Here is a 26652-nt window from a genome sequence, read left to right as displayed (position 1 = left end):
TAAGCATACTCTAATAATGTTTGCTTTATCTCTATTTAGAGTGGAGAAAAAAAAAAATTTCATTAAAATTTCATGGAAATTTTATATAGAGAGTATTATAGTGCATATTTTTGTGCATGAAGTGCATTATTATTAGGAGTGCACAAAATATCTCTACTGAGAGAGAATATCTGTACAGAGAGAAATTTACACTGAGTTGGGCAAAAACACAGATTGAAATTTTTATTACGTTGATTAAATAATAACTTCAACGGTTCAGAATTGAAATATCCAGGGACTGTTGCTAAAAGCTAATGCTCTATCATGTTGGAAATGGTCAAAAGCATCAGTTTTCAAATTCCCCAGCATGATAATATTTATTTGAAGTCATCACATGATATTCTTCAAGCAATTTTGTGAAAATTACAGTTTATTAATCAAAATTTATGTAAAGTGGGATAAAAGGTGTCCGAGTTTCACTGCCTCTAGTGTTTATTTCTTTTGGAAACTGCAGTGCTATGTACTTGCTATTACGTATTTCGTGTTTCGCCAAAAAACTCACCCAGGTACTTCATGCCATGAGACCAGGTACAAATTACAAACATTTTATACATAATTTTTACACATTACATTATTTTTTTACATCAAAGGAACACTGGAAGCAGTGATTACCTCTCTAAACCATTTTCCTGTCGGGTCAGATGCGGTCGGAGCAATTTACAGCCACTCAAAAGGTGACCTTGAAGGCCAGCAGCCAATCAGTGAAATGACTGGTCACCATCTGTCTGCCTTAACTATGCCCAAATCTGCTACCTTCCTGACAGTAAAGCCCTTTTCTGATTCTATCGCTCTATTTGCAGGACTCCATGCTGTTAAAACACAGCCCAGTTGGATTTCTAAAACGTGACACTAGACCTGGCCAGATAATCAGTAACCTTTCCAGTGATTTCTATTCTGCCTCCTGGCCAAGACCAACAGCAGCTGCTTAGTTATGCTGTCAAGTCAGACTGAATGTTGTCCATGAACACCACCCGAAGTATAAAAACTATACCGATGCTGTTCATCATGCAGGATTAAAAATACATTCCACGGTCTCTCAAACCGAAAAAAACGTGGAGTCTTACATTTCCATTTTGTTGTAATGAAATTATGCTCCCATCCAGCACTTTACACGCTTCATATTTCAAAAGACAGATTTCCCAGTGTGATAAGCAATTCAGCAGCAGGCTCATAACTGCATGAATCTCACAAACTTGGCAACCAATAAATGCACCCATCTGAATCGCAGAGGCTGACAGTGTCATGTGCTGCACATGGATATGGCTAATGATAGCTGGAGGGGGCCATTTCCAATACCAGCAGATGCACAGATGAGAGAAGACCCCAAATGTGGTTCAAAACAACCAGTTTTTGGAGATGTATGTGAGAAAGGGATGCCGAGCTCAGCATTTGTAATTACTTTGAACCTCAGACTTGTCCGAAGGTCAAGTTAAAAAGGATGCATTTCCTTGGAAGTTGCAATACAGCAAGAAAAAGCGTTTGAACTTCTGTTTCCTATTTTCTAAGTTCAAAAAGAAAGTATGAAGTTGCCAGTCTCTACCTAGCATATATCACAAGAATTTAACTGGCTTAACTTGGAGCTAATATGATTAGTGAATGATAAGAATGAGTGTTATATTTTCCTAAATGAATCTATTAAATTGCCTCATCTGGGATTTATCAAAGATTCACTCAGTGCTAAAAATCATCCATATATTTCTACTCTGCTCTGTGGAAGCTACACAAAATCTGCTTACTTTAGCTATACAAAAAAGTGCAGTTCTCACTTTTTAATTAGCGAAATCCAAAAAGCAATAATCAACTTGTGCTCTCTGGAGGCTGTATTGAAACTGAGCTTTGGGCTCTTTGATGATGAGATGAGAGAAGCATGGCAGAAAAAGCTTCAACATTTTTCATTGCTTTACGATCAAAAAACAACTCCCAGGTGGAAACGGTTTTTCCTGGACCAGCCAGGCTTAAATGTGAGCGAAATGAAAAAGCAGGAGTTGGACTTGACAAAGGTGAACTGTGGAGAAAAGTCGAGACAATTAAAATGTATTTTTTTTTGAGTACATCTGCATACATCATGTCCTCTAATGTGACCACATTTCTAATTGTTTAAGTGGTCTTAAGTTTGCCTAGCGCTCTAAAAAAGTTTTTGGGCCATTAATAAAGCACAGGGTTATCAGTTACAGAACTTAATTAGGCAGCGTGGCCCATCTGCACTGTGTCTCATCAATTATTGCTCAGAACCTGCCTGAGTCCCCCATTATCCAATGCACTATTTATAAACCTTTAATGATTCAAGCTATAAAAGGCATGATTCATCAGATATTATGTGATCTTATCTCACTCCACTCTAAAAATATGTCATTTCCTTTTCGATATCGAAGCTGTAATCAGTAATCTCCAAATTCCAAACAGAAGAAGTATGGTATAAAACACAAACTTGCATAGCGCGATTATGAATAAAGAGCCGATTTAGTGTCATAGGTTTGCTGAAATAATCTTTTTCCAGGGCTACAGTTAAGAGGCACTTAAGAAGCTTGTTCAAATTACAATCTAGGATTGCGATATGGTTCGAAAAACCCTGAAAAAAAAAAAAAAAAAAAAAGCCTTGAGTATGAGTTTTGTGGGATTTGAAATCCAAGCCTTTGTTCAGCTTGGATCACACTGTTGTGTATTTGCTTAGGACCATGGAGGAAGAAAGCTTTATAGGATTGCTTTGGTAAACCGGCAAGGCGTACAGCCTAGAGTGCCAACTCAACAGAGTATTTCATCAACCCCAGTCTTATCTAAGATTACTATTATCCGCTTTTAGGGAATTTTTTTTTTCATTCAATGAAACGTATATGGAGTACACTTGTCCTAAATTCACTTTGCTGGCCAATTTGTGATGACGAGCAGCAAAGAAATGAAAGTTAGATCAATTTCATCATCCACTCTGAGGTTTGCAATCAATCTCTTAAGGTGTTTACAATGCCTGACACATGATAAATGTGGTTTTATTTACTTAAGCGTCAGCACAAGGGTGCATAATCCAATAACCGGATCATTAGTTTTTCTCCACAGCTCCCTCAGACTCTTGAGTGTCTTCTAAAAAAATTGTCTGTCCTTGTCTGCAAGGGAAAACAATCGTAAAGCTTGATATTTGTCAGGCTTTTACTGTCAACAGCTCAATGATAATGAGTTCCCTGGGAAAAGGCCACTCCATTGGCTCATCTGGAATGAAGGCTTTTATCGTAAGAGTCCAACTGGCAATTATATACCAACCGTAGCTATTTTCATGGTAGGGACCATTACACTGCATTATAATGCTAGGTAGTAAGCAGTTCACCCACAGTAGTCATTTGCAGATGCGGTTGCCATGAAACAATGAGATTTGCTATTGTTTTGAGAGCCCGTGGCTCATGGGATACCTGCTCAAAATTCAACATAAGCAAACAGGATGCTACATCCAATTCGCAGGCTTTGCCTTGAGTTTTATTCGGTACAACACAACATAGCTCTTGTTTACCCACACTACATGACACTCACTTCAGGATAGGCTGAGTCCCTTAATGTGAAAGCATAAATGAGGTTTAAGTTTTAATAATGTTTTTAAGATGAGAGCTTAGACGCAAAATGAAATGAAACAGAAAAAGCCCCTCACTTAGTGAAGTAAACGGGCTCTCATTTAAATCGTGCATAAATATTTTAGCAGAGAACCACTGGATAATATCAGACTCTTTAAACTTCCCAAATGTGTCCTTGAGCTCAGGGAAAAAATGGCTGCTGAAGAATTCATTACTAAAATGCCATGAGAACTTGGAGGCGAGTCATGACAGCACTACAAAGATCCATCCGCTCCCCACAGCTGCTCTCCACGAGGGTCCCGGACAAGCGAATGAATTGGGATTTCTTCTCAAAAGCAGGCTCCCTTAAGGGATCTCATTTTGTTTGCTGTCCAAACCCTTCTTAGTCACAATGTCATTTTTGCTTTCACGTCAGCTGTTTACAGCAGGACACTTAATATGTGTGCAAATTTTAGGAAGGCTTAGATAAACATGCTGATGTCAGCAAACGTGAATGGAGGTTCAGAGATCTGGAATAGAATTAAAGTTTAGCAGAAAGAGGTAGAACGTCAAAGCGTCCCTGCCGCGAAGGGTTTTACAAAGCATTAACCTCTATTAGTCAGGGACAGGCATACTGTGGTAATTGCAATTCCATGTTTTGCTTTCGCTCTGTCATCTTTAAAATCTCCCAGGAGCAAATCTCAGGCTCTACTTTTGAGTGTAAGTTTTGTCACTCCATTGTAGTTTAGTTTTCACTTCAGTTGTTTGTTTGACTTCAGACAATAACAGTTCACGTTATAAACTAACATGTGCATATTTTTCTTCTCTGCCTTGTTATGTAATGCTGAATACTCACTGAACTCTGGCAGAAACCTGTGTTCCAAGCAAAGATTTTCCACATGAAAATCCACGTGTGGAGGAGGCCCAATGCGCTGAAGTGCCAGAAAGTGACTTGATTTGTCTTCCTCTGCCCTCACAAACAACAATCTGTATGGAAAGGTAAGGAGACAGAACAAAGTTTGATATTACATCATAAATAAATTCTATATAGTTGTTGTTGTTGTTGTTATTAAGCCATGCGTAGTATAAAGCTGTAAATAAAGACAACTGCAGCATGTTATACAATGCTTTTTTTAACCATGTTTTTCATTCATTTCTAAAGTTTTATATTATGTATGTCTTTGTGTATTCGTTCTTGCCCTGCCCACAAAGCCGTTTTACATCATAATAGCCTTAAACAAACAAGGGATAATACTTTGATATGACTTTAGACTATTATTATTTAAATTATTATTATGTGAGAGACTTGACTGGATTCCAGGTATCGATCCACTTAATCTTCCAAAACAAAAACATGTACACAAACCCTTTAAAATGAAGAATGATGACAACAGCTGGTACATATTGGTTATAGGTACTACAATAAATGATTGTTACCTGGTTAATTTCTCATTAGGGTGTAATGTTTAGCTATCCGCTGTCTATCCAGAAAGGCTAAAGTAAAGGGCTCTCTGTAAGATTTTCGGGGTGAAACGATCAGTTTATTTCCCACAGTCCAAAAGTTTTCTTCTGCTTCTTTTTTAATGCAATATACTAATGACATTTTTGAGCCTTCCCGAAATGAACAAAAATGCTGGAGCGGTCTACTGTTGCCATGGTTACCACCTCAGGCGAACATATTTTTTTATTTATCAGGTGAAAATACCAGCTCCGACTAACTTATAATCCAACTTTTGTGCCTACCCGACTGTTTAAAGGACTGTCCGCGCTTCTGTTTAAGATTCCACACCACTTATACTAAAAACTAAGAGTTTTAAGTAAGCGCCCCTTGTTTTGACGGACGCCTGAAGTAAGGGTCTCGCGCTCAATGTATATTTAGTCGATATGTTTATATAACTAGGTCGATATCCATATGCATGCAGCCCAGACTGATTTGATTGTCGATGCTCGTCAACTTGTTTCCATCGTCCGATACAGTCTGTGCACATGGCATCAAGAAGGACGCGACGGACGGGATCGATAGAGACGAACTCGACGACGTGTCCTGCCGAAGCGACGCCGGTGTAACCGATCCCAGCCGCCGGTGAGGGAGGGATGAGAGCTATTCCCGTGGGATGATCACGTGTCCGTGGGGAGTAGTTGTGTGTGGAGCCCGTGGAATAGGAGGTGTAGCGTCAGGCGCGTCGTTCAGACTTGATTGTTACAGTAAGGAAGCTGTCAACACAGAGCCGGCTGCATTCGCGCCTGTTTACTGCTTCGTTCAAAGCGACTGAAAATGCGCACGAGGATCGAGGATCTGGCGATCGATTTCCATAAACTTCTGCGCGCATCTCGACCGCAACAAACACGCTCAGCCTGCTCAGCGGCGTAACATCAACGCTTCGGTTCACCGTGGCGAGAAGATCCTCGAAACACAAAGGGCTGTCACTGCAAATCAAGGTGAGCGCGTGTGTTTTCGTGCAGCTTTGTAAGTTTTAGGAACAACTGAAACGTGACAGATCGCCAGTAGTTAGGATGAAGGTAAACAACTCGTTTAGGCTGCGTGTAACACGATATCTGCATTATGGAAAGTTGTGTTTCGTTTACTATTCCTGCGGACTGCATTGTTCGCATTCGCAGCAGTATCGCGCGTTTTTCTGTAATTGCTGTGCAAAATGAAAATACAGCAGGTACATGTGACTTCTCCGGTGATGAAAGCTTCTGGATAATGTGCAACAACGTAATGATCCAATTCCTGTGTAGCTTGTGTATTTTTCTTCTAAATAGTCCTGTGTATTTTTTGCCTTTTGCTCCTCGAATTTTTGGGTTTTTCATGAAGCTCGTGTTTTGATGGACGCTTTTGATGTCTTGAAAAAGACATGAGTTAAAAAAAGGAAAAAAGACAGAACGCACAAAACGGCCATTTACCAAGGAGAGAGGCCATATCACTTTTATGTTTTATTAATGTCACCATGCAGATATAAAAATCTCGCCAAGATTTACACAAAAGTTATTATTATTTTTATTATTATTATTATTATTGAAAAGTTTCCCCAAATGTGCAAATTCTGTTGTTATTTATACGTCCTCATGTCAGATTGCATTTCTTCTCTGCTGAAGACAGTGATGGAAAATAGCCTCTGAATCATGTTCTGAATGACAAAAAGGAATGTAAAAAAAAAGTAGCCTGCATAACTTCCAAGTCTTCCAGCGGGAGGAAATATAAGTCATTATTCGCCTATATTTCCTTCACCAGCATGGCCATCGGATCAGTTTGCTCAACTCAAACCCCGTCGTGAAAAAACTGGGCTGTATCCGAAAATTCACTACGTCCTACATTACTCCTACTAATATAGTTCACTGAATGAGTGAATAAAGACCAAGTGAGTGAATTTAGACACCGAGCGTGCTTGATTTGCTGCAGGCATCAAGTATTACCCAGAAGCTTGTAGTTGAGTGTGCGTGTTATTGAGGTGCATTGAATGAGCGCACTCAACAGTGTCCACTGTAGTTTTGGAGACCACCTCAGGTGGCTCAAATCACGTATCTACATAAGAGCGCAATGCCTGATCAAACAAAACACATTAAAATGTAACATTTGCGTAGAGAGAAGCACTAAGCTAGTTCACTGAGTGGTTGACTTGCAAAAGAGTTCCACAGTAAATGTAAAGGATGACATGATTTTCATTTTGAGGCCGACTGTTCCTTTATATCACGTATCGCTTCGGTGCGCTGCCTGTTTGTCAGTATCTTAAACAAAATTGACATCTTCTGTTCCCATGGCAGAAATATCAGAACTGTGTGGAGGTGTACCTGCCCTTGGCGATGAGGAAGGATATTACACGCCTCCGTGTTGAAAATGTCTTTTTTTCACTCGGTGCAGTTCACGTGGGGCATGCGTCTGTAGCCAGTTGATTTCAATATTGCATCTGAATACATAATTTAAGGTTACGTTGCATTGTCTTGCGCTGAGAGTTATTTTGGTGGCATTTCTTCGTAAAAGCGCTGTCATTCCCATAGTAACGCTGAGCTTATTGTATATCTGCAGGGCACCGACACCTGTGTCACCGGCTGTGCTGTCAGCACTGATTTGACATTCATGTGGTTAGATGCATTTCAGGAATAATGGTTTTCAGTTGCACCACTTGGAACCAGTCCTTAGAGCTTGTCTAGTTTGTGATGATAATAATAAGACCTGTTCATATGATAGTTTGTTCGTGTGGAAGTGGGAGGTATCGTATTGGCACTCCGTCTAGCCTTAAGATGCATTTAAAAGGTGCACGGCAGTTGAAAAGGGCTCCTTCAGTGTTGTTTCAGCCTTTTTTCTGTTTATGCTGAGCAGTCTCAACTTCCTGCCAGTATTGTAGGCCGTTCTTAAACTAGCAACAAACATCCAATTTAGACCACCCTTGTGTTGTGTGACACATGAGAAAATCCGTGCCCGTATGTACAAAGGCTTCAGTGTCCAAAAACCTGCTTATATTTACAGAAAATCAACTCTGATGCTGTGTTGTAAGAGCTTTCTTTCCTTCCGCTACCGCCGTAGCTCCAAAGGGAAGAAAAGTTTCTTGATATTAAAAAGCACAGAAGGTAATTTTCCATGGCTGACCTGCTGTGGCAAATGTATTTCTTGAGGCTATGTACTATTCTTATCTCAGGCAGGGCAGCCTGAGAAAGGTTGCTGAAGAGCTTGAGGATATATCTACTGAAAATATTGAGATACGTGTTAGATAGGATTCCATGATGCCAGGAACCTGGTGGAGATTAGGAAGGGGGTCCTTGAATGTTGTTAGCTTCTCGTCGGGGGTTTAATATTCAATTAGAGAGTCCTGCATTCACGCCAGCTCTTATGTAAATGTGGCCTTGAGGTCGATTTAAATGTCTTATATCGAACATTTCTATAGTTTGCTGTGTCAATGAGGCTTAATTGCTTGTGGAAATTCGACAGCAAGTCCTACTGTGATGACGGTCGCAGTGACAGCATACCACTTTTCCCATCTATCTTTCGCTGTATCCTTATCTAGCCAAAGCAGCATATGATCTCACACTGATTTACTGTTCATATTGTTGTTCTCGGTTATACTTAGTGTGCTGATTTAAACTCTTCTTCTTTTTTCACCCTGCATATTGAGCTCTCACTGAATGATGACACAATGGAGCTGACTGCATGGCAGGCCGTCTCGTAACGCACACAGCTTTTTCTAGGAGAGCCTTCAAATAATGCAGGCCTGTTGAAAAGGGTATGACTAATTTTGTTTTGAGCCAGAGTCAAGACGAGGTGACGTCGCGCTTTTGAGAGCGCCCAGTGCTGGCCAAGCTCCATATTGAGTTTAGGAAATGAAGCCTCTCATGGCAAATAAACTCGTTCTGATGTGACTTTCATTCCATTTTAGTGGATTCAAATCATAGTATCTGTTGCCATTTAAGTGAATGCCATTTAAATGCCATTTAAGTGTTTATAGGGTCTATTTTATGGAAATAATTAATTAAAACTACAATGAAGGTGTCGTTTAGAACTATATAGAGTTTAAAGCCTGAACCCACTGGAGAACCTTTTCAATGAAAAAAAAATTATTCTCTAGTATCTTAGATTTGAGGAACTGAAAAAGAAACAAAGTGACCTAAAGCATGTTTATCGAAAGAATTTGAGTCTTCAAAAAAGCATATAGCCAACTTATGAATTTGTGGTGGTTAAGTTGCTGAATGCATTTTAAAAAAAGCATTTTAAGAATTTTTTTTTTGTCTCTAAAAGATTAAATTGTTGTTATTTAATCTTGTTTTTATTTAGAGTAAAAAATATATATATATATTTTAAAAGTATTTCAACCTTTTTACAAGAACCTTTTGTACTCGTAAGATTGAAAAAAAAAAAAAAAAAAAGAGATTAAAAAAAAAAAAAGTACTCCAACAAATATTTAATGAAAAGTACAATCTTTTCATTAGAAAAAGAGAGGTTTCATTTTTATGCCATTTATCAATACTGGTTCCTTATAAAAATGTCATCCTTTATGACTTCATACAATTTCCCCTTTCCTTCCGAGACACAGGACATCACCATAAATTTCAATTGTTCAGTTTTCAGTATGGTGGCAGTTTATCTCATTTTAAAGGATGTGGCACAGTGTAAGCTGTTATTCAAGACGCTTAGAAGACATCGTAAATTGTAATTTTTCTCCTGCTGCAATAATTAACGGCGCTCTAAGCTCATTAGCTACGATGCACATTACTGAGATGGATGTCGAGACATTCGCCAAACCAGAAAGATTGTCTTGTCTTCCAGTATCAAAACAATGTCAGCCTCAGCACACTCGAAAACATTTTCATGAGTCCCTGACGGTTGCTGTGGAAAAAAAATTACACAACAAGGTCACTATGGGTCATGAGACGACCTCAACAAATTCCTTCAAGGACCAGTAATAGTTTTTTCTGTTGCAAACTTTTTAAATCGCCCACTGGGTATCTATAGTTCATTCAAATAACTCCAGCGTCTTTTAGAAGGTTTTAATTTGTTTGTCTTTCAACCCATGACGAACACACCTCTCCCTCCATACAAAACAAACAGACAGTGTTTAACTTCATAGAATATTTGGCAATAGATTGAACAAGACAGATCGTCTTACTTGAGTGTTTTGCTCAAAGTCAAACATGTCACCTTCTGCTGATGGAAGTAGCACAGAGGTTGAAGCTATGGGAGAGTTTAGACACAATGCTATTGTTCCAGTTGTTTTGTTGGAAGCCATATAATGCCAGTCAGCGGGGGTGGGGTCGTCTAGACTCCAAGGGGGACATGTGTTTGTGTAATGACCAAAATAGTGGACCAGAAGAAACAGCAGATAATTCTTAAGTATCCCTTGACCAGCCAACACCATTTAATGTAGAGTCTCTCGTGTGGATTAGATGCCATTTTAGGCCAAACTTTCATTATTGTGTCAAAAGTCACAAGTTTTCCTTCTAAACAGCCACCTACAATGTCTCAGCGTTTATCTGAATAGGGTGAGCTGAAGAAAATTGGGCCATACTTTCACATTCATGGGATGTTAAATAATAAGGTTTCTTTTTGGTATCGTAGTGGGGTCGGTTTTTTACGTGCCCTGACAGCGTGTTTTATTTTTTATCAACATTCTTTTATGTGTAGGAAAGAAAAAAGAGTGTTTAACTTTAAATAAACTAAATTTTATTAAAAATAATTAAATATATCTGGAAATTTTTATGTAAAATTTCAAATGTTTTTGAAAGACATTTGTGGTAAAAATGGTAATTTTGTGAATTGCTATTGTAACTGTTATCTAAGTATTTAAAAAAATATTTATTCCTGTGATGCAAAGTTGGATTTTTAGCATCATTAGTCCAGTCAGTGTCACATGATCAAATGCTGCAGAATAAACATTTTCATTATCAATAACAAACATTTGTTCTGAATACAATTTAAAAAAAAAATTCATTAGTATTATTTGATGCATAGAAGGTTGAGAAGAATTGCATGCATTTGAAACAGAAATCGTCAACATTATAAATGTGTTTATGTTCACTTTTATCAATGTAATGCATACTTTTCAAGTAAAAACAGTACAATAACAACAAAAGGTTTTAACCCCTAACTTTGGATATTACTATATATGTAATTTTGCAAAAGCCAGGAGTTTACAATTTTTTGTGGAAAATTATATGTGCATATATTTTTTGGATTGTTCCAACACAAGTGACAGTTTCAACAACTGTTAACTAGCTATATTAGGTTCCCCTAAATGAATAGCAACAAATATCTTTGAACTTTACATGGACATCAGTGTCCTAAAAGTAAAAAGTTGACACATTTTCCTCAGTTCACTTTTTTTTCTAGCTTTTATCTATTTGCTGCTATTAAAGTGAACTTTGTATGCTTCTTGCAGTGCCACCCAATTATTTTTGCTAGCGTTCCACCTGTTGTTTAAACGTTTATCCGAGCAAAACCTACAGGTTTTTGGCATATTGAGATCTAACAAGCAAGGGACTCTTTCTGCTCATGCATATTTTATCGTCCCGTTCTGCTGAAGTACTCTAGCGATTTGCATTTTGCTGTTCTTAGTTCAAACTGCTGCTCGCCCAAATATTAATTACATGGATGGAGGGTAGAGCAGTTTGTCATAAAAACATTTCAGGAGATGTCAGGTCACCATTTTCATTTCGGATATTTGCATTCGCAAGAAAACATCCATAAGCTAATTGCCACGCTCAGATCGGAGCAGTCGAACTCGTTTTGATGCATCATCACAAATCTCCTCCTGTTCATTTGGACTCACTCTTCCAACTCTTTTGCCCTGAACATGAACAGGAAATGCACTGTGTGCCCACATTTCGGTTCGTGGGAAAGGTTGAGAGCATGCAAATGCGTGTAATTAGTCAATGCCAACGCAGCAATTAAAACCTAGTTTTAAGTAAGTCGTTAGTTCCCTGACTTCCGTGGGGCCTACATTCACTTACATTTTTCTTCCCACTGCATTACTGCTTTGAAATGAAGTGTTTTACTAACAGCCACGCGGCAACGTGAACTAGCTACTGTGAAAGTCACAGTTATTTGTGACTCATGAGGTGTCGGATTTTCCTGAGTATGAGCCCTGCAGTTTCGTCTTGTCTGGTTTAATTGTCGTCCTGCTTGGACCGAAGGCCTCGGCGTGTGGATCACTGCACTCTCGCACTCTCCGTGTGTGGGAGTGTCTTGCTTTGCCTTAAGGAGCAAATAAAGACTCACATTGTTGCCACCCAGTCAGCCTGCTGGATTCCAGAGCTTGGGAGAGGAAATCTATCCACAACACTAACAAAAGCAAACTGGCATACAGCTGAAGGAATCAGCCAGGCATGCTGGGAAAGTTTGGACCCATCTTACGCATCTTAAATGAAACGTGATAACCTCGGATAATCTTGGATCCATCTACAACATTCCGTTCTTGTGTATGGGAAATGGCATTTCCAAACGTGGAGGCTGCTGTCCAGTGCTTTCAACACCCACTGAGACTGAAATATAAAGACTTTTGTGTATTTATGACTGTAGATGTTTTGTTCATTTGCACTGGCTAGTCTGATTCAATTTAGTTTGACTTGTTCGGTTGGGTTATCTAACCCTCGTAGATCCAGCGTAGCAGGGTTAAATGAATTCCTAGCTCACAATTTAATGTTTGTTGGGGGTTTTTTCACAGGCTTGTGTGCATTTTGCTGTGCATATCAGTCTTAATTAGTCAAAATCACTTTTTGTAAGTCGAGTGATTTACAAATGCTTTGTGAAACATAAAATAAAATTAAAATAAAACTAAATCAGTGAACAGAGATGTCTCAAAAGACGAATTTGCAGTTATCCTGGTACCACTTTAGAATAGGGAATACCTATTCACTTTTAACTATGACTTTCCCTCAATAAATTCCTAATTTGCATCTTATTAATAGTTAGTATGTTAGTTGTTACTTTTAGGATTAGGGATGTAGGATAAGGCCTTAATATTAGCTTAATTACTACTAATAAATGGCTAATATATTAGTAATTTGCATGCTAGCACTCAACTAGTTAAGCGACCGTAAATTAAAGTGTTACCTTTATCTTTGTCAACATTGAATATTTTATTAATGTCAGAGGTGAAGTTAAAGATGATTGCCTAAAACTGAATCTCATGAATGAATCATTTACTTGCCACAAAAATTGTGTGGCTCTTTCTTCTGTGGAATGCGTAGGAAAAATGTTAAATGTAACATTTTATCTTTATCTTTTTTCAATATGATGAAAGTATATGGTGACTGAGGCTGTCATTCATTATAACACCTTCCTTTGTGCTCATATGGCTTTGAAATAACATGAAAAGATGACAGAACTTTAATTTTTGGGTGAAATATCTCTTTCAGAATCATTCGAGTACAGTACTCTGCATAAATAAGTACACCCCCTCTGAAACTTACATTCAGCAATTAATCTATTACCATAGGCATTGATTTATGTTTCTGCCAGTGTTTTGTGTGTGTGTTCCCTCTTGTGAGACGATTCCTTTAATAATCAGGCTTTTGCTATAACTATAAAAGCTATAAAAAGAGTGACTGTTTCATTTCAGACAGTAAGGTGCAGTGTGTTAAAACAGTAAGATTTGCACCAACTATTTTCTAAGGTGAATATGTATAATGCACTTCAATTATGCCAAATTTTGTGGGCGTTCATTCGATGAGCGCTGTATGTGACAAACATTTTCATAATAAATTTCTTAAAATATAGTAGCGTGTGATCACAGCATAGTGGTTTGTTGTTTCGGTTCAGTTCATCTTCCCACAGATTCACTGGCTGTGCATCTTTGAAAGCCCACAACCTACAATTAACAGGGAGAGGCTGAGCACACAGAGCCTCTCTCTTCTAATTGTCAAGCATTGTTTTTGAATGAGCAGCCTGAGATCTGCTCTCCATCACTCAGACTTTGTTTAGGTGGAAAAGAACACCAAGGGTGGCAGTGTGTCACTTCCTCCTGCTATAATGAATTCAGAAAGCAGTAATGACAGCTTTAGTTTCTCTCTCCGGGTCATCAGCCACAGCTGGTGGGCACAGCCTCTGCTATCTGACATACAACATTGCTTTAGTTTTCCATCCATTATAACCTTGCACTGCATTTACACTGGATTTTAGCGCTAGTGTCTCATCTGCCTTCTCATTGCCCTTTTGACATTTTTCGTGGGTTTTATCTGGTCTTTGTGAGGCTAAATTGCCTTTTGTGGAATTTTAAATGACATTTTAATGCACTTTCTGTGCGTAACACTTTTTTTGTTCCTTTTCCCACCTCGTAGAGAGGCTTTTGTGTTTTTGAAGTGCACTTCTTGAACTATAAATAATCTTCTGGTTGTTTTGGAGTGATAAAATAAGACATGCGAACTGAGTTTAAATATTTCTCAGGTTTGCATGTGTACAAGTGCACTGGCATCACAGTAGGCTGTGAATAAGACTAGCTTTGGTTCTTTTAAATGTATTAACCTCAAATATAAAAACAGTCAGAGATTTGTAATGCATTGCATGTCTGGTTGCAAGCACAACTACAGTAGCTTTAAAGGGTTACTTCACCCCAAAACAAAAATTTTGTCATTAATCACTTACCTCCATGCCGTTCCAAACACATAAAAGCTTTGCTCTTCTTCGGGAATGCAATTTAAAGTATTTTGAATGAAAACCAGGTGACTGTCCATTGTCATTGACTACCATTGTCAAAGTGCAGAAAAGTATGAAAGTCTGCCATCAGTGGTTCAACTTGTTAATTGTATGGAAAGAAAACTAAAATAATACATTTATTCAACATCACCTTCTAACACAGAACTGCATACCGGAAGCTGCCCCAAATGGCGCCAAGATGATGATTTAGGCCGATTTATTCGTAATGTTACAGTTGAACCACGATGGCAGATGGGTCATTCAGATAATGTCTTTTCTGCACCTTGACAGCGGTAATTGTTTGACAGTCAGATGCCTCCTGGTTTTCATCCAAAATATCTTAAATTGTGTTCCAAAGGCAAACAAAGCTTTTACTGGTTTGGAACGACATGGGGGTACATGATTAATGACAAAATTTTCATTTTAGGATGGAGTACCCTTTAATCAACCAATGACTCTATTAAATGCATATTGATACGAGCTAACAAATGCATTATGGATCAATAGTTCATGTTTATCAAAATATGAATGCACTATTAGGATAACTGACTGCATGATTTGAGGAGCTCTGCCACCTCGCAGTTTGCTAAGAATATGCACCAGACATGCATGCACACGGGGGCCTTAAGGAACACACAGAGTGTTTGCCAGAGGGCCAGTGGGGAGTCTGAACAAGAAGCCGAAGTGTGTACGTCTGGTTGAGGTAAAGGGATAGCCTAGTGACAGGTGGCTGCCCCTCAGTTGAACCACACAGTTCAGTGGCAGTCCCGAGCAACCCCCCTCCACCTCACCTCCCTCTTATCCTCAGAGCTCAATTTCCACTTCCACCCCGCTGGCCAAGCCTGAACCTACGCCAGAGTCAATCTCACGGGACGGGGCTATCGAATTTCTACCGCGATACGGAATAGCACCTGAGGCACTTTCTGTGAGAGCAGCGTTGCTGAGAAAATGGAATGATAATGACCCGAGTGCCAGTTTGTCTTCCAAACTATGTTTTTATTTGGTGGTAAATGGTCTTCCATTGCAATTTTATGCTCATTAAATAGCTTCAGTTTTATCGAGTACAAGATGGCTTTCTGCAAAAAAAAGGATATATAGATAAGTGATGTTTGCAGGCGAAGTTTAGTTTGTGATTTGTAAAATAAATGCTGTAGGGTAGCTTAATATTGCTTGTACAGACAGATGCAGGTAATAAGGTGCATTTAGTCTGAATGTGTTGAAAATCACCCCCATTTAGCAAATGCTGTTAGACGGGAGAGAGTAATAATTCATAATGAAGTGTAGGGTGGAAAAATGGTTCTCTTCATGAGCTGCCTTTTACCACAGCTTGAATGTTTAAAGCGTATGTAGATGTGTTTATGATTTTTTTTGTGTCATGCAAAGTTGTTTCGTCTTTATCAGAGTCAAGCTTGGATGTCTTATGGAACTTAATGTATTACTACTATACTACATTTACACTCATAACTGCAACAGGCTGTTAATGCAAGCATGAGTAATGCCATTTAGCAAAGCCATAGCAACATAATACAGATACTGGACAACAACCATGCATAAAAATGTTAATGACTCAGACTAGCTTTTGCTCTTAAAACCCATTTTTACGGTAATGAGCAGATACAAAACGTTGGGTGCTAGATTTATTTCAGGCACATTTTTCGGAAACCATGCAGTTCATAAAAGTCTCCAGTGCATAAATGTTCTATAAAGTTATATGAGGGGGTGGAGCTAAAGTTCAGGTATCTAATTAAACACTCGCATGTAGTAACTATACTGCAAGTTGGATGTGTGAGGGTTTATTAAATGACAAGTAACCGCAGAGTTTTATGCACAATTATGCTCTTAATGCCCACATGCATTGTGAGCCACTCGGATGCACTAGATGGCAGTGTGGATGCACACACCAGCACCCACGCTTACATCACTGTACTGAGAAACCTCACACAAACAAGCTGTATGTCACTATATTGTGTATTAAATAGATCTCTGCCCTGACTGCAGACTAAATGAACTGATGCATTATCGCAAGAGCTTAACGAGATGCAGTAGCAGTAGTTATCTTGAAGATGTTTTTGCTTGCAACACGAACTCCTTCACACAATAATTAGTTCCGGTCCTCGAATTTGATTGGCCAAACTGCGTTTATATATGCAGCCCGACAACGTGCTCAGAAAACCCAGCTACGTAATCCATATAATGTATGATTTATGTACTCACAGAAAGTGCGTGAGTTAAGAACATGATGCGTTTGTGTTTCTCTGGCAGCTCTTGGCAGCTTTATCATTTGAGATACTTTTGATCCCTTTAAGCAGATTTTGCCTGAGACAAACTGCCTCAGAAACGGGCTTTTTACACGTTACAGCTAATCTTTATTGAAGGGATTAGTGTACACAGGACGGATGCACTTACCCTCTCCTCTCTGAGTGATCCAATTAATAAGATCAAGAGGAACCGCTCCTGTGAGGCGTATTTGACTCGACCACTGCTTTATGTCTTGGTAGTGAATCACATATATGTGCAACTGTTTTGTTTTGGATGGGTTTATGTTTTTGACAGCTTTTATTTAACTAATATTGGGCAGTCAGATTTCAGATCGTCTAATTCATTATCAAGCAATTGTCTCTGAAAATTGCATTGTAAAACCGAACACTGGGTTTTAACGTGCTTTGCATGACACTGCCTCGCAGCTCTTTAACTTGTTGCCGTTTTTTTCATCTAATCCAGCCAGCTACACTCTTAATGACATTTAAGCCATAGGTAATTTATTTTCAATTCTATATTCATAAATTGCCTTGTACTGCTAGGGTCAGCGTATCCACGGCTGCTAAAGCGTGAATACAGAGTGTTGGCTTTATTCAGGTTGAATTTTCAGCACGGCTTTGCTATGTTCTATTCTCTGATACCGCTGAAGCTTAATTATGGTTGAAATTTTAATATCACGATGTGGTTAAAAGGATCCTGCGTAGAATCGTATATTTGTGTGATGAAATGATAAAGGCAGCATGTAATTATGAAATTATGGATCTCGATTAGTGAGCAACAGAGCTGAACAATATGCTGTGTCTTCGTAATTTGAATATTTTTGCTGTTGTTCGAGTACATAAAGAGGTTCTGTATAGCAAAAAGGAGCCTGTTTTTGTGGAATGCTCTGGATTACATAAAAGTATAGACACTTCAGCCATTAATGAGAAGACTAGATTGCACAGCACATTGCATTTTTCTGTTATTTGGTTCACTGCAGCCGGCGAGATTCAGACTTTCACAGAATTGCATTTTCCAAAGCAATTGCATGCGAATTGAATTTACTGCTCTCCATTTTCACTGACCTTTCTCTCCTCCGTGGAGCCATAAAGGTGGTGTATAAGAGAAAAGAGCTGTTTTTAGTTTTATTTAGTGCTAGGCCTGGACAAAATGAGAGTGAGATGGCTACAATCTCACACTGGGAGCCTTTCATTTTGCTCAGACTGTCCTTTGCTTGTGCACAAGCTCCAACAAAGATGTTCTCTATGACTCAGAGTTTTTTAACGGGGTGGGAAAACACCCTGTATTTTTGCAGTATGCTCTGACTTCATACTGCACAAAGAAGATATTATTTGCGCTCTCTTTTGAGGGACCCCAAAAACGGAACGCAGCTAGCCGATGGATGTTCACCCCCAAGCCTTTGTCTTCTGTTTGGTGACAGAACATGAGCCGTTTGCCATCGGGAGTCTCGCATCTCTATTTACAGCTGTATTGTGTCTTTCAACTGAAAGACAGACCACAGACATTGAAGCAGACGGGAATCCATCTGAAGCCACAGGACGCTGATATTTGAGCAGGTGGTCTGTGTTTAATCATTGGGAGAACCACAAAACACACATCATCAGCCATAGAGCTGAGGTCTTCAAAGAATTACATAATACAAATCTATTTATGGCATATTGTGTGGGAACATACTGATACTGCTTTGACAGGCATTGTTAATATATGGCTCCCAAAATCGCAGCATACCTCTTTTGTAGCTTTGGGAGGAGATAAGAAGGACTACCTTTTCAAACGGTGGGATTGTTGTCATGCGGTGAACATCCACCATGAACACAAAAGAGAGTGATTTCTGAAGCTGCTGATGCAATCCACATTTCCTCTGTCACTCTACTACTGCTACTGTCTCTAAATCCAGTTGATTTACATATAGTTTTGTCATTTTGAATAATTTTTTTGCTTATGTGCTCCGTTATGTGTTTTTTGCTTTGGGCTTGTTTGTAACTGTAATATGGCAGAGATAAAAGATGAAGTATATAATTTCTGAGCCGCCAGTATTAGCAAACTAAAAATAATGACTGTTTATGACACTCCTCCTGTCTCCAATTGGTCAGGCTGACAGATGGCCACGCCTCCAAACTCACGTCACATAGTGCAGCAGTGGTCACACTGCCTTCGGTTAATCACAACATTACAACATTAAGTTTGTTTTACAGTACAAAAACACAAAGGTTCAAACCTGTTAACTTGACGGTTTTAATGAGGTAATGAACTACAATCCCATGATGCAAAGCAAATGATGATTCTCTATGTGCTTTCCCTTTGACAGGGTCCCTATGCAGCTCCCTACACCCTAAGCACAGGATATCTATTAAAGTGGACTTCACTGAGTAATCGCTCACTTGAAATGCCCTGAAAGTAAATCTTCAACTCTTGTGAAGAGATCTATTGGTCTTCCCTATTCCCTATGCCATTCGCAGTGCCCTTTAAACTGAACAAGTTCACTCCCTTCGGATAGAATGACAGAATACCTCGTGAAGCCCTCTTCGCAGTCCACTCACAGTTGAACGGAATACACCTTCTGATTGATTCTCTACGGAAATATGGGTAATGTAGTTTTTCAAAAGGAATGCGAATATCTAAGAAAAATAAGTTGGTAGCCAATGGCTTTAACAAAAGCATATATCATTGATTAACAACCTCGTATTTCGCATTAGTCTATATTTAAGGGTTTATAACTTATTACAAATATGTTTCCCAGCTGATAGTTTTCGAGTGACGTCGCACCCTTATAGGAACGCCCCCTGGTGGGCAAAACAAAGCTACTCTCCACTGACCGCCAGTTATTTTTATGCAGTTTGCATTTAGTGGTAATTTAAGAAATGCAGATATTAAAAGGTGAAATTCAGTAAACACCTTATTGATGATGTGTATTTTGTACAGGCAAGCATATGAAGCCAAAATATAAATGCAACGTGCAGTTTCCCGTTAGAAAATAGTTATAAAGAACCATTAAGTAGATTGCGTTCATATTCCGGCTTCATAAGCTTTCCTATGTAAACTACGCATCATTATGTACAATATATACAATTAGCTGACTGACTGACAGCACAGACTGTACTTTGGATATTATAAATATATATTAATATTAATATTCAAATATATTTACCCTTATGAAAGTGAAATTATTAAGCTGTCCTCCCTTTCTTTGAGATAAATAGCACAGCACAGGTCACCTATGTGACTCACAGAATCATGCTGGACATGAGACAAAAATGTGAAGGCGTAATGTTATTTTATTACTCATATTTATTTTCTTTTTTACATTGTACAAGGTGTGAGTGGTTTATTTGTAACTTATATAACTTACAAATTTAACTTACATAATTGTGATGTCATGAAAAAGACGTACATGATTTAATATTTTGTATTAGGACCTATAGAATGCAGATGTGGCTTGACCCAGGTAACATCCACACGCTGGTTATTAAATTTACTCAATCGCAAGACTCGCTGTAGCTTACCGCTGTTACTGTAGCACATTCAAAGAAATAGGACAAAGTTTAAAAATAGGTGCTCCCCAATTCCTCCCTATTTATAAGACGAAATGACACTGCAACTCTATTTTGAATCCACTTATTAGGACCACTTTTCTGCTGTGAGTTTCTGATTTGCTCTAGTGTATTATGTCTTTTTCAGGAGTGTGTTCTAGCCTGGGGGACTCATCTGTACATGAATAAATTCTATTAGAGACCTGGCAAAACTAGACGTAATACACAGTCAGTGAGAAAGAAAGGCTGCATTTTTATTGCTCGGGAAAAAATGTGGTTTTCCTGATACCAATAAAGCTTAATTCAGGTTAAACAGGTGTTTCCAGTATATTTATTTACTGCTTAAGTGTGTTTATGCAATTTCTTTTTTTTTTTGCATGAAGGAATTCTCATAATAAGCCCGCTCAACATGGCATAATCACATTTTCTAAAGAAAAACATCTACTTTTAAAAAGAGTAGATATTCGCTAGGTAAAATTTAAATAATTAGTTATGACTTAATATTACTTTCAACGTTTCTTTTTAATTAAAAAAGTTACATTTTCACCAATTTAACAAAGAAATAAATGTTAGTAAGTAATAAATCATATCCTTCATGTTTATTATACATAACCATGTTTATTATACTTGCTATCCAATGAAGTTTGGAGGTTTTGATGTTTTGCATCTCTTTTCAAATTTGGTGTGTGTGTGTGTTGGCATTTATTCGGATAGTGTTATGATTAATATAAATCTTCAGTGGTTCTGACTAAATGCTGCAGGCCACCTGGGAGGTATTTAAAGGTCAAAGTATGCCTTTACCTGCTGTCAGAGGATAGTCACAATGAAGAGGTCTATATTAACATTTTATTTGTATTAATGAATTACTTAATAGACATATCAAAGGCATCCGTAGCCCCCCCAGAGCGCAAGTCTGATCATGAAATATTCACGTTCTGAATAATTTAGCTCTCGCTGTCAATGTTTGTGTTAACAGAGACCTCCAACAGGCAGCGCGTAACTGGCAGAGTAGGGTTGAGGCACTTCTTGTACTGGATGTGTGGAGGAACTAAAGATTCATGAATAAAAACCAGCGTCCCTTGTTCATCGTTTTTGGAATGGTTGCATCTGCTTTGCTTCGCGTTTTGCTTTCTCTCCGAAATCTGTTTACGGAGACATGGAAAAAAACCCCAACAAATATCTTTTTAGCATATCAAAAAGAACAGAGCCATTTCAGTGTTTTCAATCTTTTCAACAAATAATAAACACATGAATAATGTACAGCTTTACAGCGTTAGCACATTGCTTTTATCTTTAGTTAGCAACAGCCATGATTAGAAGCACTCTAAAGTCAATGCAAAGTGCATCTACAGGTCTGCAGTTCTGTTAAAGATGAACATTTCCTTATTCAGACTAATGTGAATGCAATAAAGAAGCATCCAATCATTAACTCTAGGTGACACTTTCACACTCTTATTCAACCCTCTTACTGTAAATTTACAATATAATATAAGTCACCTACTCCAAATTCAACTGTATTTATTTTGCTGCTGGGCAATGATGTAACAAAAATTACATCTATGTAGTTATAATATAAATTATATAGATATATACATGTAAATACATGTCAATATTTTAAAATATATACTGTATGTGGGTGTCTTTATATATACATAATACATATACACAGTATATGTATACACACATATCATACAAATTAAATGGATGTAATTGTGGTGAATCGTTGCTTAAGCTGCATTTTATATATATATATATATATATATATATATATATATATATATATATATATATATATATATATATATATATATATATACACACACACATATATATATATATATATATATATATATATATATATATATATATATATATATTTACATTGATATCTCACAATATTGCTGTTTTACTCAAATTTTATATCACATAAATACAGTCTTTGTGAGCATAAAAGTCTTCAGCAACACATACATATCTTAGTCTTAACAATAATAAATATATAATATTATACTAAGATATGCATGCGTTAGATATAAATAATACGTAATGTATAAATACTTTAGCATGCACTTTAGATGACTTATACAACAAATGAGTTGAAAGCAAATTATGCTAAGTTGACTTTGAAGAAAAGCTGTGTAATTCACTGTGAGTTGCCAGTTCAGACCAGGATGCTTGTTCATCTCCTCCAAGTGCCCTGAGGTTTTCTGAACGGAACAGTGTCTCCTCCTGGGTGTTGTAGCGCCGAATGAGGTGCACGTAATTAAAAGTGCACTGGACCCAGAATGGAGCTCTCTGAACCTTATTAAGGTGTAATACTCTGAGGTTTTAATGCTGTCATAGCCCAGCATCGCAAAGTTCAATTAGCTTGCCCTTCACACACAATTACCCAGATGTAGTGACCACCTTGACAGGACACGTCAACCTTAATAGGAAGCTGAATGCCTTAGAAGTTTTATGAGGATGCCTGAAATGTCCTAGAAGTCTAATGATTTGCCCTTGTCCTCGTGGCCCAAAGTTTGTTTTTAAAGTTAGTTTAATAAAAAAGTTGTATCCCTTTGCAACCTACCAACAATGATGTAAGGCTTGAATCTGCAGGAAACTACTATCAGTACTGAACACTCGCTGCTGTAGTGGTCAGTGAGGTCATAGTAGCAAAAATTCCCACAAAGCGATAGAGGCATACCGTGTGAGAAACCGGCAGATAATGTGAGGGGAGATAAATCCTGGGTTCTGATTAACACTCTCCACTCTGTCCCATCGGACCTGCCGTTTTCCCCCTGTTTCTTTTTCGCTGAGCTGCAGGGGAAACACCTTAGCAGAACATGCCAGAGAAAATTGAAGAAAAATGCATTCATTTGTTCTTTATTACCGACTGCTTTAGGTTGTAACAGTTTTTTTGTGGGGAGGGGGGTATAATTGGTTTTCATTTTCTCAGTTTTATTCATTTATTAAATTGTATACTATAGATATTAATGTCAAGCCAGTTGCATAAACAGTCAGTTTACAGGTGGATTTTATATTATTTCATATATATATATATATATATATATATATATATATATATATATATATATATATATATATATATATATATATTATGTTTAATTTTGCACTTACTGTTGGTCATTACTGATTATTATTGATCACTTATTACTACTAATGCTTTTGGATTCCCACATAAGACATCCATCGCTTCTAGCAGTAGTATAGATGAATCAATTTGAAATTTAAATTTTGGTATGGTGGCAATGTAATGTAATAGCAAGTAATAGTGCCACCTCTATATTGAGGTTGTAATAGACTATTGCTACACTTGTGTGACGTGATAGCATGTTTGGCAATACTGAATCCATTCTCAAAACTCTGCATTGATATTTAATTATTTGTTTACATCCTAGATTTGTGGCTTGGTGTTAGATTTAAAGCAGATTTAAAGCAGGTGTGACGCACGTTCTGAAAGGTGAAGCCAAAATATTTTGATCGCCCCCTGGTGGCTGGCTTCAGTATTTGTAAACCAATCGGACTTGAACCGACTAAAAAAAGCAAAAAATCTCAAAAAGATCATTTTAGGTAGCTCTTATCAAGCATATGTTCAAGTGTTTGTGTAATATACAGTTGAATGTGTGAGTTTGGTCATGATACGGCGGCTCCATGATAACTACAGCACCGATTCTGTCTCCAAATAATGTCTTCAGTTCAAGATAGTAGCGCCCGTCTTGGGACATTTTGCCTTCACTTCACATTTCGCAGGAAGTGGATACATGTTGTCCATCATTTCTACAGTCAGTGGTTAAAAATCCACAAGAGCACACTGTTAAACTTAGCATTAGCAAACCTAGCTCACAGTTACTACCAATGACATCTCCTTCTTTGCTGAAGACAGTTTATGTAAAATTAGATCATCCTCCTAAATAAGTAAATATTGATATATATGGCCTTGCATACAGTCTCCATATATATATATATATATATATATATATATATATATATATATATATATTCCTGTATTGCTGTGCCATTTTGCCATTTTTTGCCAATATGCAGCCTTACTAAATATTGTGATAAAAGATCGACTCTCTTAAACTTCCTAAAATAGTTCAGTTGACTTTCTTGAACTGTTTAGAGCCCTTTGCAGTAGTTTGAATTCTTTATTATCAAGGTAATTTTTTCAAAAGAAATTCTGAAATAAATAGATTGACTTTCTAAAGCACTTTCCACTGAAATGGCAATTGCAAATGAAACGGAGCACTTGACTAAAGTCATAAACATGAAAATGAGCCTTCTGCCAAAAGTAAGCCCCGGATATTATTGAAGGCAACATTTCATTTATTCGACGCAGGGATATGGTGACACTTAATTTCTTTCCTCCGTGTCTGCGAAATACAGCTTGGCCTGCAGGAAGTTTGATGAGAGTAAAATCAAAGTGGGCAGTTTAATCGCATACAGGGGGTATTTATCTGTCTTGTGACTTCACATCCCCTACACGCAAACCAGTGTCAGCAACATTCATAAGTCATTACCTTACATCTGCCATTTATCTCCGTGCAACTTCCATTTGGCTACCTCCTGGGGTAATTCTGAGCATTGTGTTGCAGAAGCAGCCACAGCTTAGCTTTATTTGAGATGCTTTGTCATTTACACCCCCCTCTGAAACATCTTAGATTGACTGATGTAATATCATGTAAATACTTCCATTTCAGCGCATTAGCTAACAGATTAATCAAACTTACTGTTCAGAGTGTGTTAGAGTCAGTATGTTGATTTGACAGTATGTACGCAAATCAGCATATTAGAATGATTACCGAAGGATCGTGATGCTGAAATTCAGCTTTATTTTCATTTTAACATAACTGAATAATAATAGATAACAATATTGCAATAAGATTACAGCCATTTTACAGTTTTTACTGTATATTAGATCAAATAAATGCAGCCTTGTTTAATGCAACCTAGCTTAAAAGTCTTTCAAAAACATAAAAAGTCTCATCGACCTCAGACAGACATAAATTTTCCACGGGTTCCCTCAAGAATCTCAAAAAACGCTTTATTATTTAGTTCCTGACAGTTAAGTACCGCAATTACTAGAAATATGTGAGTTCAAATGCTTAATGGTTTGAACAACTGCTATAAAAAAGTACCATCCTTAGTTTAATGGATCACGTAGAAAAAAACGTATCTTCAAGCGATGTTAACCACAGCCCCTACTTTATTCATAAATCAAAGAATCTAAAAAGCCATGTGGAAATCCTCAGAGGGGGCTCACGACTCCTCCGGGTTTTAGGACTACAACCTGAACAGCTCTATGACCTCCATTCCCCTTGGCTTTCATTATACCGCAGGAATATGGCAGCTCTTGCTGGGTTTGCATGGAAATTTGAGAGGTTTGAGGACCAGATATATTAATTTGGACAAGCCAGAATCCAGCGCCCTGAGCAAATACTGCAGCAAAAGATATATGCGCCTACATCTAAAGAATCTTGAAGAAACTCTACTTCTGTTCTCCCCCAAATATGCACGCAGAGCGACAAAGTGAAGACTCGGGCGTTCCCTCCTGAAATATCACAGGAAATGACTCTCATTCTTTGTGGTATTATCAGGATGCAGTTGCGGAGTGATTTGGATGGTTTCACATAAAGAGAGAGGGACGACTTGGGGTGGGGGGGGGGCTATAACTTAAGAGCTGCTGACAGATTCACTCTCGGCGTCACGCTTCACTTCCTCATCAGGAGAGAGCCGTTGCGTCACGGGTTCCCTAAAGTGCTGACCCTTTGCTTCATCACACCTGCCTGTATTTATAGCCTCCTGTTTCCATTAAAATGTGGACATCAGAGAACGGCCATACTAGATTAGTCACATGACAGGGAGCTTTCCCTTGATATTTCTCTTTTGTCTGAGATGGAGAGCGTGTCGAATCAGGTCAGACCCATCTGTCATAGTCATAATCACATGAAACATAAATGCTAATGAAGACGTATGTCAGCGTGTGAATGAAGGTTCATTAATGTGATTAAGCGGGAGCGTACACAGACAGACATGTGCGTTGTGTTTATTTCAACCAGCCATTTGTCTTCAAGCCTCGCTTTCATTCGCGGCTGTTTACAGATACGTCTTTGTTGGTGTTTCCCATGATTTCATCATCAAAAGGGCAACACTTTCTTTGGTCTTT

At 38.0% G+C, this 26652-nt stretch overlaps 1 protein-coding gene across 2 annotated transcripts in view; it reads left to right on the top strand.

Moving 5' to 3' along the window:
- The first annotated feature begins 5415 nt into the window (after window positions 1-5415).
- The window catches only part of mid2 (midline 2), a 121502-nt gene continuing 100265 nt past the window's right edge, over window positions 5416-26652 (top strand). For both annotated transcript variants that reach the window (XM_043257277.1, XM_043257276.1), the window contains exon 1: window positions 5416-6011. The gene's annotated coding sequence lies outside the window, so the exon portion shown is untranslated. The remainder of the gene's footprint in view (window positions 6012-26652) is intronic.

This window comes from Puntigrus tetrazona, chromosome 14 (genome assembly GCF_018831695.1).
Source record: "Puntigrus tetrazona isolate hp1 chromosome 14, ASM1883169v1, whole genome shotgun sequence".
Lineage (NCBI taxonomy): Eukaryota > Metazoa > Chordata > Actinopteri > Cypriniformes > Cyprinidae > Puntigrus > Puntigrus tetrazona.
The sequence above is the reverse complement of the archived record's forward strand: the minus strand, read 5'-3'. Positions and strand labels throughout refer to the sequence as shown.